The sequence below is a fragment of the Haematobia irritans genome, chromosome 1 (genome assembly GCF_050003625.1).
Source record: "Haematobia irritans isolate KBUSLIRL chromosome 1, ASM5000362v1, whole genome shotgun sequence".
Taxonomy (NCBI): Eukaryota; Metazoa; Arthropoda; class Insecta; order Diptera; family Muscidae; genus Haematobia; species Haematobia irritans.
In genome coordinates this window covers 185,375,192-185,387,932 of record NC_134397.1, presented here as the reverse complement: position 1 = coordinate 185,387,932, position 12,741 = coordinate 185,375,192, and the positions used below count along the sequence as shown (strand labels likewise).

General features: G+C 34.3%; 1 protein-coding gene across 4 annotated transcripts in view; it reads right to left on the bottom strand.

The window, feature by feature from the left end:
* LOC142222266 (uncharacterized) overlaps positions 1 to 9,895 on the bottom strand; it is a 129,192-nt gene extending 119,297 nt beyond the window's left edge. The window contains exon 1 of one of the 4 annotated variants that reach the window (XM_075292299.1): positions 9,672 to 9,895. The gene's annotated coding sequence lies outside the window, so the exon portion shown is untranslated. Of the gene's footprint in view, positions 1 to 8,553; positions 8,700 to 9,671 lie in introns of those variants that run through there. The other 3 variants (XM_075292298.1, XM_075292301.1, XM_075292300.1) reach the window with 3 other exon arrangements.
* Between the last annotated feature and the right edge of the window lie 2,846 nt (positions 9,896 to 12,741).

The following is a 12,741-nucleotide window of genomic DNA, read 5'->3' as shown; positions in this document are numbered from 1 at the left end:
GTAAAATTAGCATTGTAACTATGCGTGCCAAATTTGATTGAAATCGGTTCAGATTTAGATATATCTCCCATAGATATATCTCCCATATATATGTTTTTCTGATTTCGACAAAAATGGTCAAAATACCAACATTTTCCTTGTAAAATCGCTACTGCTTAGTCCAAAAGTTGTAAAAATGACTCTAATTTTCCTAAACTTCTAATACATATATATCGAGCGATAAATCATAAATAAAATTTTTTGAAGTTTCCTTTAAATTGCTTCAGATTTAAACGTTTCCCACATTTTTTTACTAACATTGTGTTCCACCCTAGTGCATTAGCCGACATAAATTTTGAGTCTATAGATTTTGTAGAAGTCTATCAAATTCTGTCCAGATCGAGTGATTTGGGACAAACCTTTATATATAGCCCCTAACACATTTGACGGATGTGATATGGTATCGAAAGTTTAGATTTACAAAGTGGTGCAGGGTATAATATAGTCGGCCCCGCCCGAATTTAGACTTTCTTACTTGTTTTTCACTAAAAAAATTATATATCGTGTTAGTTGTTGGTACTTAAACGAAAGGTATTGAGATGACGAATAATCGTGCATAATTGGATCTGTGATAAGTTAAGTGGTTCATCTTTAATATAATGACAAATTTCCATAAAAATACGTGAAAAGTGTGCCTATCCATTTCTCGGGAGACATGTATTATTAAGTATTATTCAAGTAGTCGAAAAAATTAAGTTTTCTGAAAATTAAGTAGTTCTGAAAGAGAATCACATCTGAAGAAGTAATACAAAAACAATGCAGCGGATGCTTAAAAAGATGACTTCCACCCTATGACAATCCCATATAACATTCATTGCTTCTGAGCCAAATTAGCACTACTTCCGGATCGAAGAAGAACATTTTCATTACTTTTTTGGATATGCTTTTGTTTTTTGGGTTCTTCTGCGCTAAGTAGCCGTATACCACTGTTCTAGTTTCTATTATAAGCCGTGATTGATATCATCAACGACAATATCATGAACTGAAGCAAAACGTTACACAATGAACAAATCGGACACACGCGTGTTAACCCCTCTTCTTCTTCTACGTACTGCCCCAGAGAGAAGAAAAATAACTTCTAAAATTCCACAATACTCGTAGTTGCAATTCGTTTGCTATTGCTTTGGATGTTTGCTAACCATCTAATATTTCTACTAATGGCAACATTGATCAGCTTCAACATTTTTATATGGAATTTTTCTTCTTCTCTCTCCATTGCATTTAAAAGGTGACGTTTGAATTGGTGTCGGAAACTGTGGCTTCCATGCTTTCTTTCTCTATGATGCTTCTAACAGAGATTAGGTGTCTTTGGTATTGATGGTTGGTGTCCTCATAACCAACCACTTGAACATGAAATTTACAAATCTGATGTGTCAACGTTACATACACACAATCACACACACACACGCAGGGGGTGACTCTCACGTCCGGCATCGGTTGTTATCCTGAAATGACAGTGTTAATTGACAGTAGGTGCCACACGCGTATAAATGTACGTTTAGTGTGTCACCCCAGTATGAAATGTTTGACCATTGTGACCAAGAAGTTCATACTGTTCATCTATGAATAGTCAGTTATTTGAAGCGATGGGAAATCTATCATACACTCAAAGAAATTCTTAATTTATAAAGTTTATGGAAATATAGAAATAGTGCCATCTGGCTCAATGCGATCTGAAGACATAATTGTTAGCACAGATTATGGTACTAGATATACACCTTCTAATTTAAGGGAAAATTTCTTTAAAATAAAGACGTTTTGATTAAAATTAAATTCATAATCTTTACTTTAAAAAAGTTTTCTTTAAATTTAGGGCACTTTGAAATTTGTTTCCCTCTGCTATAGTTGTGTATCTTTATAAATTCATTGAGATATTCATTCTTGGGATTAATGATAAAAAACTTTAAAAATTGCTAATACGTATTTATATTTATATTTTGAGAATTTTGCATGTTTCGTTTAAAGATTTTTTTTTTTTTAAGTTAAGGAAACGTTTTGCTTTGAAGTATCTATTAAAATGTAGACATTGGAACATGAATACCTTTGTTGATACATCGCAAATTGAGAACGAAAAAAATGACATCTATATCCTAATTTTAAAATTATACAGCCTGAATTTAAGGGTCCACGGTGCACGCTCACAAAAAATCGCTTCTGTAACATAAACTCCCAAACATATTTTGCTTCAAGCATATACATTTTTGGCTATTGCCCAAACATTTATATGTTTGATCTCTTCCAATATATAATATGTTTGAAAGCATATTGGTCTAAACAATATATGTTTGGGTAGTCAATTTTCAAACATTTTGTATTTTTGCATCCAAATGCAATAATGTTGTCTTCCAAAAAACAATATGTTATTATGTGAACATATAATATGTTTGGAAGCATTTTGCACCCAAAAATATTATATGCTTAAAAAAATTCTCCCAAACAATATTGTGCTCAAAATTTTATTTGTTTATTTATATATTTACAATCATAACGAATTATGAAAATAAACAGGTAATATAGGTGCTAACGACATAGGTTTTCGACCTGAATGCTCAAAATTTTGTTTCTGCCCAATTGTATATTCCCCCACATCTTTTTCACTTTCACGAGATTTTTTAGTTCTTAGCACCTTTTTCTGTAATACAAACATTGTAGAAGAAATTATTCAATTGTATGATTTTTTTTATTTTAATTTTACCTTTTGCCGGACGGGGATTCGAACAGCGGACCACACAGTTTGTAAGGATCAAAGAAGTAGCTGATCAATTGCCCAAGGAAAAATAAAATGTTAATTTTGTAATAACATGCAACAACCACCAATTTAATTCATTATCGCTCCCTGTTAAATAGCGCTCCAAGCTACTAAACACATATATGTTTATAGGCTATTTCTAAATTAATATATGTTTGCATCCAAGCATATTATATTTAAAAACATTTTATGTCCCAAACATAATATGTTCTAACATATTAACATATATGTCCCAAACATGTTATGCTAGTTTATGAACATTATATGCTTGCACTCAAAAATATTGTGTTTAAAAATTTGTGTTCCAAACATATAATGTTTATAGCCAAACATATGAAAAACAGTCTTTTTCATCCGTGTGGAATGGTTAGCATGCCCGCCTTGCATACACAGAGTCGTGATTTCGAACCCAGTTTCGACCAAACACCAACAAGTTTTTCAGCGGTGGTAATGTAATGCTGGTGGCATTTCTCAGTGCTTAAAAGCTTCTTTAAGTGGTTCCACTGCTATGCGGAACGTCGGAATCGGGCTGCACTCAGTGATAAGTTCACCACTGTAGTATCACAATTGACTGAATAGTCTCAGTGAACCAGAAATATCGGACTGCCACTATACCTAATCTAACCTCCTAACCTAAGGATAGATATCTCCCTAAAAAATTTCTTTATTTTAAAGAAACACCATATTTGGCTTGGAATCAATCCCAAAGTCTTTAAGGGAAGGTCCAAATCTTTGAATTTAAGTCAACTTTTTTGAGAGTAGATTTTATTGTACGAAATATTCCTTCTTGGGATACAAATAGTTCCTTTCAATACGACTTAAGGCCTGGTAAATAGACCCTATTCAAACTACATAAATCTTCGAAAGAGTCCAAGGGACACAGATCGATACCCATCACAAGATTGTCGATTGCGAATTTTTGAAACTGCAGTGCTATGGATTCTAATCAGAATCGAAAAGTCTACTTTTGAACCTTTCGGCCTTTTAAAAGTTTGGAAATATCAACCTTTCGACTTTGTCAAAATTTGGACAATATTTTAATATATTCCCATTTGATCCAATGTATTCCTTTCGACGGGTTTCATTAAAAGTCGATTAGTATATTTTGGCCAACATCAAAAGTCGATTTTAATCGATTGTTAAATACACATGTGGTCAGAATAATAAGTACACGTTGGGATTTTTTCTTCTTTGTCCTAACTCTAACATATTTTTTAATTTGGTGTTGTAACTACGTCATATAACTAAAGTTCAATATTGGCAGCACTGATTTAATAAGAAAAAAAAACGCACAAATGTTTTTTTTCCTGTGTTCTCTTTGTGATGAAGCGCTTTATTTGGTTGGTCAAAAAATAAGTACATTATGCGCTTTTATATGAAAATGTTCAAATTTCGCAAAAACTTTGTTATTGTGTTTTTAGTGGCGATGAATTGAATGCAAATAATAAAAAATTAATAAAAATTAATTACTAGATAAACCAAAAAAGTCATTGTAGTAGAAAAGACTGGTTTTAGCTCTAAGAATTGAGGGAAAATCTCTTTGAACGACCGTCAAATCTTTTAAGAGATCGTTACTTTGTGTTCAAAAAGCCCTACAGAAAAGAAATTCTGCGAAAACATATGGAAAACCAAGCACGACACTTCGAAAAACAGATAATCTTTTTGTCACTCTTTCAAACAAATACCCTTTCAAATCATCCAGACAAGTTTCTGCTGAAATAGGCAATGTGATATCTGCACGATCTAACATATTTGGCAGCGATTAGTGCATGCCAAATTACCCGGCCGAACAGTCAGAGATGAGACCATGCCTCATCAGAAAACATTATAGGTGGTCAGGAGCGGTAGGTGAGAGAAAACGGCGTAATATCCTGTGGAGCGATGAAACTAAAAAAAATATTCCGAAATGGTAGTAGTCGTAATGTTCGTCGACCCCAAGGAAAAGAATTTCATATGTGCTTCACAAAAATGACGGTCAAGCATGGGAGCGGGTACATAGTGGTATGGGTCTGTTTTTTCTGGTATTGGCTAGGTCGAATATATCGCATTATTTATAAAATGACCCTGTTCGAATATAGAAATATATTGGAGAACACAATGCTGCCTTACGCAGAAGAAAACATACCTCTAAGGTGGGTGTTTCAACAAGACAACGATCCTACACGCAAAGAAAAAAAAACGTTTGGAAAACGTGTACCGAAAACGTTTTTCTTTTCTTAGAGTTTTTTGAATTGCTTGGAAAATGTTAAACTTTTATCACCAAAAAAAATCGTTTGTTACAAAATTTTTATTTTTTCAATAAAAAAAACTTTTTTTTTGAAACAACAACACAGTCCATTTCGTTTATATCAAACACTGTTCTTTTCTGACTTTAGGTCTTTAATAAGACACATTTTACAGTTCGAAATGTAATATACTACAATGTAATGTTGAACATTTTTTCGGAATCTTCCGAACATATCTGGAATATATGTAAAAAAAAACAAAAAAACTTTGGCTGAAGCAGGGATCGAACCCACGACCCTTGGCATGCAAGTCGGACGTAGCAACCACTGCTCCACGGTGCCAAACTAAATATTTGTTTCTGTTAAATAAACTTTGTTTATTCGGTTCGTGTGCGCCGCAAGCTATGCTCTATAAATATAACTTATATGGATATTTATCTATTGATGACCATAACAGGTACATAGCTCAGTGGTTAGTGTGTTGGCTTACAAAGTACATGGTCCGCGGTTCGATTCTCCGTCCAGGCGAAAGGTACAAAAATTTTACAAATTTATAAAATCGTATAATTTCTTCTACATTGTTGGTATTACAGGAAATGGTGTTAAGAACTAAAAAACCTCGTGGATGTGACAAAGATGTGAGGGAAAATGCAATTAGCAAGAAAACAATGTTTTTTTTTTGAGTTTGTTTTTATGAAATTGTTTTTACATTCTGGAAAAGAATAAACGTTTATTACAAAAAGTATATACTTTTCTTCCAAATACACTTCCTTACAGCGAAAAGCAAATGAGAAACGAACTTTGTTTGTCTAAAATTTCGTTTGGGAGGAAAGTATTATTTTTTTGCGTGTAAACTCACTTCTCGCTTTATTAAAAATTGTTTCCAAGACAATGACATAACCCTTCTACATTGGTCTACTTAGTCACCTTTGGGGAGAGTTAAAACACAGAATAGGGAATGAAACATTTACAAATAAACAACAACTTTGGAATTTTGTGAAGATTACATGGTAATGAAAACTTAGATGAGACCAATCGGAAGCTTGTAAGCCGTATGTCATAGCGAGTATAAAATGTTATCAATATAAAGTTGGATACACTGGTTATTGATAATGTAACAAAATTAAGTTCAATTTAAACCAAAAAATTCAAGTAGACCTGTATATTTCACGATTTTTTAAAATGTACTTATTATTTTGTCCATTCATTTTTGACTCTTACTTTGCCTTTTTTGGATTAGCCTATCATTTCACTTGTCTTTTTCAGAAAATTATTTACTTTTAAGTTAAATATATGTCATTAATATGAATTATATACTTTATTTTGCTTTTCAACAAATATATTTCTTAAATTTACAATGGAAAATAAAAAAATTCTACTGTACTTATTATTTTGGCCACATGTGTATATAAAAAGTCCACTAGTCGAATTTGATATTTATAAAATGTCGACTTTGACTTTTTGAACAAAAAAAGTCGATTTCGATTTTTTTCTACCCTTATCCAGTGCCACCAAAGGTATTTAACGCCATCTGCCTGATAAATGGATCACCCATTCAAACTATATCAATGTCGACATTTTCGTAAAAAATCGATATGTCGATTTTAGCCAAAATCAAACGTCGACTTAAGTCAATTGTAGAATGTATCAAATGTAAATTAGTCGTATTTAAAAATTATAACAAAATTGTATGACAAAAATCGATTGTCCCCCTTTGAGTACCACCAATGATATTTAAAGCCACACTGAAAAAAAGCATGTCCTTTTCTAAAGATTTTGCCTTTACACTAATGATTTTGGTATTGATTCCGAGCCAAAGAAGCGGAGAATTGAAGTAAGGACTAAGACTAAGTTGTCGTTTAAATTTAAGTTTTGCGTACTTGATTTTAGGTATCAAATTTTAATTTATTCGTTTTTTCTGTTTTTTTTCTTCATGTGCTATTAAAGTCCTTTAAAAACGTGTTAACGAAAACTTCGATTTTCAAATTCAGACTCGATTTCAAGTAGAAATTATGCTATGTTTCAAGTAAAAATCGTCTTTAAAATAAAATATTGAAAAACATCTCATATTTTTAAACGCTTTTTTGCTTTGTTGTCATAATGCAAACCACTATGAAGACGATTTCATTAATTTTGAAGAATTTTTCATAACAAGACAAGTTACCTTAGTCAAACAAAATGTTCTTTCATTTTAAGATATCCATTTTTAATTTGAATCATTTAATTATAAGGCAAAAACGACTTTATAGAAAAGTTCATCGTCTTTCGGACAAGGAAACAAAACTTTATTTCAGAGAAATGCGTCTACTATGCTAAGCAAAATATTTCATTCGTATTTTTAGGACATGAAATCTTTGGCCGCACGACAGTATTTATTTAAAACGAGCTTTTCGGTTAGAATAGGAGCTTCTCAATATTTGAGATTAAATCATACCCAATTTTGTCGGCCGCGGCTAATATCTACTTTTTGTCAAAATGAGTTTACAATTCCACACTGAAAAAAATATCGTCGTGAGATCAAAGATTTCGTGTCTTTAAAATACGAATGCAAATTTTGCTTAGCATAGAAGACGCATTTCTCTAATATAAAGTTTTTTTCCTTGTCCAAAAGTCGATAAACTTTTCAATGAAGTCGTATTGTCCTTATAATTAAGTGATTTGGCTTAAAAATGGGTATCATAACATGAAAGAAAAAATGTTTGGACTAAGGTCAACTTGACTTTAATAATTCAGAAAAAAATCTTTAAATTTAATGAAATTGTCTTTAAATTTGTTGTCTTTTTGCATCTTGACTACAAAGCAAAAAATCGTTCAAATATAGGACATGTTTTTCAACACTTTATTTTAAAGAAGCTTTTTACTTGAAACATAGCATAATTTCTACTGGAAGTCGAGTCTTAACTTGGAAAATAAAGTTGTCGTTAACTCGTTTTTAAAGGACTTTGATAGCATATGAATACCAATACCAAATTTTTTAAGGTAAAGACAAAATCTTTGGAACCGGGCATGCTTTTTATTTTCAGTGCACATATATAGATCCTAGTAATACTTTTTCCCATTTCAATTTTCAAGTGTTATAACTGATTCACCGGATGCTGTAAAAACTTACCACGTAAAAATAAATATTGCAAAAAAAAAAAAAAAAAACAAACATATCCAAAAAAAATATGCCTATGTTGAAGCTCCAAAATCTAAGACACTCAATCACACACACCTACACTCGTACACATGTACCCCAACTACAAGTCATCGTCCTCTTCTTCCGCTTTAGCTCTTTGTGTTGTCTTCTTTTTGGGATTATTTAATGTCACACCAGAAATCCTGTTCTTTGTTTCGAACATATTAATGTTAGGAGAATAACATAATAACAACAACAATGATTGGGTTATGTTAAACACACGCGTTACATGTGTCTCTTTTAATATTGTATCCTTTGAGGAAGCAACTCACACACACACGCACACACACTTAAGCCCACACTACTCACAACCAAAATGGAAAATCTGTCTTCTCTGTACTGCTTTATTTTTTTTTTCTCACCAAGAAACTAGAACAATTTACAGTACTACGACGATGTTGAACGCAATGACAACGACGATGACAATGTCAACCTAAAATATAACACTTGTCCGATTATCCGATAATCTTGTCCAGTAACGCGCGTGTTTGTTGCGAATGTTACGTGTAACACGTTGTAATGTTGCCGTTAAACTGATTGAGGCACAAATAACTCACTTCCCTGCCAGCATTTCAAAGTTCCATTTCAACCTCATCGTTACCACAGACTCGTAAATGTCACTTCAACCATCATGAAAAGGTACATCAAAAAGTACATGCAAGTAATTTGCCATCCCTACTGTTACAAAATCCATTTTTTTTTTTTTTTGTGAAACGCCAAGCGCAACCAGCTTGTTATATTTTAATTAAATATAAACGAAAATAAAGTTCTGAAAACATAGATTATACGCTTAAAATTGTGAAAGGTATATTGGTGAACAATTTGGTGATTTTCCAAATGGAATAAAGTGACTGTTTTTCCGATATTTTACAGACACGCTGCCTCCATGGAATAAAAACACTGGTTGATAGACGCAGCAACATGTAACTCGCTACTTGTAACTCAACATCATCATTAATGCCAAAAATTATGTTAAATGTAATGTGATAGTGGTATAAATGTTATATTTTTAAGAATTTGTAAATGTTTAATCAAATTAATAAATATCTAAACAAACGTGTTTTACTCGACCACAATGATTCTTTTACAACTATCTTAAAATGCACTTTTTCTGATTGTTTGGAGGGTCCCTTATTGGCGTCGTTCTAAATTGATCTATAAAGGCACCTATTAATTGCACTCATGCGAAACATTTTTGTAGTAACTTGGCGTGGTACAACTTCTCAATAGTGACGGCGCTTTTCCGACGATTTTTTGATGTCGTATATGATTGTTTTCGACGTAGTGGGGATTCTCAAAAGAGTCCCCAAATTCAAAAAATGTTGGCAGGGTTAAGAATAGGAAGAGAAACAAAAAATAAAGCACACACTCCACAAACACACGCACACACTAGTGTAATGACAGCTATGCTAAAAACTGTTCAAATGCAACAAATCGCATTGCACATAACCCCAAAAAAAATAAACAACAACAACAATACCATACACCGTACACTTGCTGCAAGTACTTCGTTTGAATAGGAGTTCTTGTCTAGCGTCGTACTATGTCGAATGAATGTAATGCAAAATAACTGCGCAATCGCATTAAAAACAAATCTCACATCAACGCGAACTTTACAACGGTACGAGTTAAGTTGTCGAGAGTCGAGTATGGAAAACTCGATGTAACGTTAGAGTTATGCACCCGATAAAATCTTGTCATAGACTGAAGCATTTGCCAGAATTGTCTGAGTTTATTTAGTGCCATAGTCCCTCATATGGTTTATGTGGTTGGTGGCTTGATGGCCGGCAGCAGCAGCATAACAAGAACATAACTACCACAAATACTCTTTGTTCTTCTTTCAGAGTGAGCAGAGTGTAAACGTTATGGGTCGAGCATAAACAGAGAAATTCTGTCTTGACATTAGTTTGTTTGACTTTGGGAGTGTGGATAAGAGGTGGGTGCGTGACCATTTTTTTTTGTGGTTCGTGTATGAAAGTGACAATGTATAAAGCTATATTGTTTTGATTTAAGCAAGTATATACGGCCGTAAGTTCGGCCAGGCCGAATCTTATGTACCCTCCACCATGGATTGCGTAGAAACTTCTATGAAAGAATGTCATCCACAATCGAATTACTTGGGTTGTGGTATCTTAAAACTTCTTAACATCGTTTTCTAAATTGTGAGTTAGTCCATACGTGGTATATATTAGACAAAAAAGTTATGTATAGGTAAGTCTACAAATAATTACGAATCGATATGGACTTTTTGCACAATACGTAGAGAGCCAGAATTGAAATATGGGGGTCGCTTATGTGGGGGCTATATACAATTATGAACTTGATATGGACCAATTTTTGTGTGATTGGTGATCGATTTATCTGAGGGATATATATAACTATAGACCGATATGGACCTAGTTGGGCATGGTTGTTAACGACCATATACTAGCACAATGTACCAAATTTCAACTGACTCGGATGAAATTTGCTCCTCCAAGAGGCTCCAAAACCAAATCTCGGGATCGGTTTATATGGGGGCTATATATGATTATGGACTGATATGGACCACTTTTGACATGGTTGTTAAATATCATATATTACCACCACGTACAAAATTTCAACCAGATCGGATGAATTTTGCTTCTCCAAAAGGCACCGGAGGTCAAATCTGGAGATCGGTTTATATGGGGGCTATATATAATTCTGGACTGATATGAACCAATTCCTGCATGGCTGTTGGATACCATATACTAACATCACGTACCAATTTTTAACCGAATCGGATGAATTTTGCTCTTCCAAGGGGCTCCGGAAGTCAAATCTGGGGATCGGTTTATATGGGGGCTATATATAATTATGGACCGAGTTCGACTAATTTTTACATGGCCATTAGAGACCATATACTAACACCATGTACCAAATTTCAGCCGGATCGGATGAAATTTGTTTCCCTTAGAGGCTCCGCAAGCCAAATCGGGGGATTGGTTTATATGGGGGCTATATATAATTATTGACCGATGTGGACCAATTTTTGCATATTGTTAGAGACCATATACTAACACCATGTACCAGATTTCAGCCAGATCGGATGAAATTTGCTTCTCTTAGAGGCTCCGAAAGCCAAATCGGGGGATCGGTTTATATGGGAGCTATATATAATTATGGATCGATGCGGACCAATTTTTGCATGGTGTTTAGAGACCATATACTAACATCATGTACCAAAATTCAGCCGGATCGGATGAAATTTGCTTCGTTTAGAGGGTCTGCAAGTTAAAGTTGGGGGTCCTTTTAAATGGCGGCTATACGTAAAAGTGGACCGATATGGCTCATTTGCAATACCATCCGACCTACTTGTGCCAAGTTTCAAGTCGATAGCTTGTTTCGTTCGGAAGTTAGCGTGATTTCAACAGACGGACGAATGCTCAGATCGACTTAGAATTTCACCACGACCCAGAATATATATACTTTATAGGGCCTTAGAATAATATTTCGATGTGTTACAAATGGAATGACAAAGTGAATATACCCCCATCCTATCGTGGAGGGTATAAAAATGTAGAATCAGTTTTTAATTATACGAATTATGACCTTAAGTTAAGTCAGGTAAGGTGACGGCCCGATATTTCAGGCTCACTTATACTCATTCCATTGTGCTACCACAATGGTGAACCTAAATTACCCTATGGAATTTGGTTAGCTTGTCACCCTACCTAACCTAGCCGGATATTTCAGGCGTAGACTATTCAGCCCTTTGTGGTACCAAACTTCTCTCTTATCACTGAGTGCTGCCTGAATTTATGTTTAGCTTAGGGGCACATTGTTGTAAAAGCACTTAGAGAAGCTTTGAAATCCTGAAATATCACCAGCTGAGAGGGGATAATCCACCGCTTAAAACCTTTTTGGTGTGAGGTCGAAACTGGACTTGAACACACGACCCTTTGTATGCCAGACGGGCATGCTAACCATTGGATCATGGAGGCTCGCTCCCAATTATGACCTTCAAATGACCGACAAAACATCATATGCTCCACCAAAGTTAGCATGCTCGCCTTGCATAGATAGGGTCGTGGTTTCAACCCCAGTTTCGACTGAACACAAAAAAGTTTTTCAGAACTGGGTTATCCCCTCTCAGTAACGTTGGTGACATTTCTGCGTGTTTCAAAGCAATGTAGAATGCCGTGGGACCTACTTTTTATAGCCGAATAAAAAGTAAGTCCCTTGTCATTGAGCGGGCAGCACTCAGTGATAAGAGAGAAGTTCACCAGTGTGGTATCACAATGGACCGAGCAGACTAAGTGAGCCTGAAAATATAGGGCTGTCACTATACCTAACCTAATTATGGCCTTCAAATGACCGACAAAGCCATTACACGCTTCACAAAAGTGGTTCTTTATTTTGGCCCATTGCAGGTTAAGCGCCACTTTGAGATGACCGATACTTTGCTATGTTTTAGTGCCAACCTACACTCAAAAAGAGTGAATTCTCTAAAGCCGATTGAATTATATTTTAGTACATGAAATTATTACGTTTTGAGGATGTTTACTTGAATTGAATTTTTTTTTTTG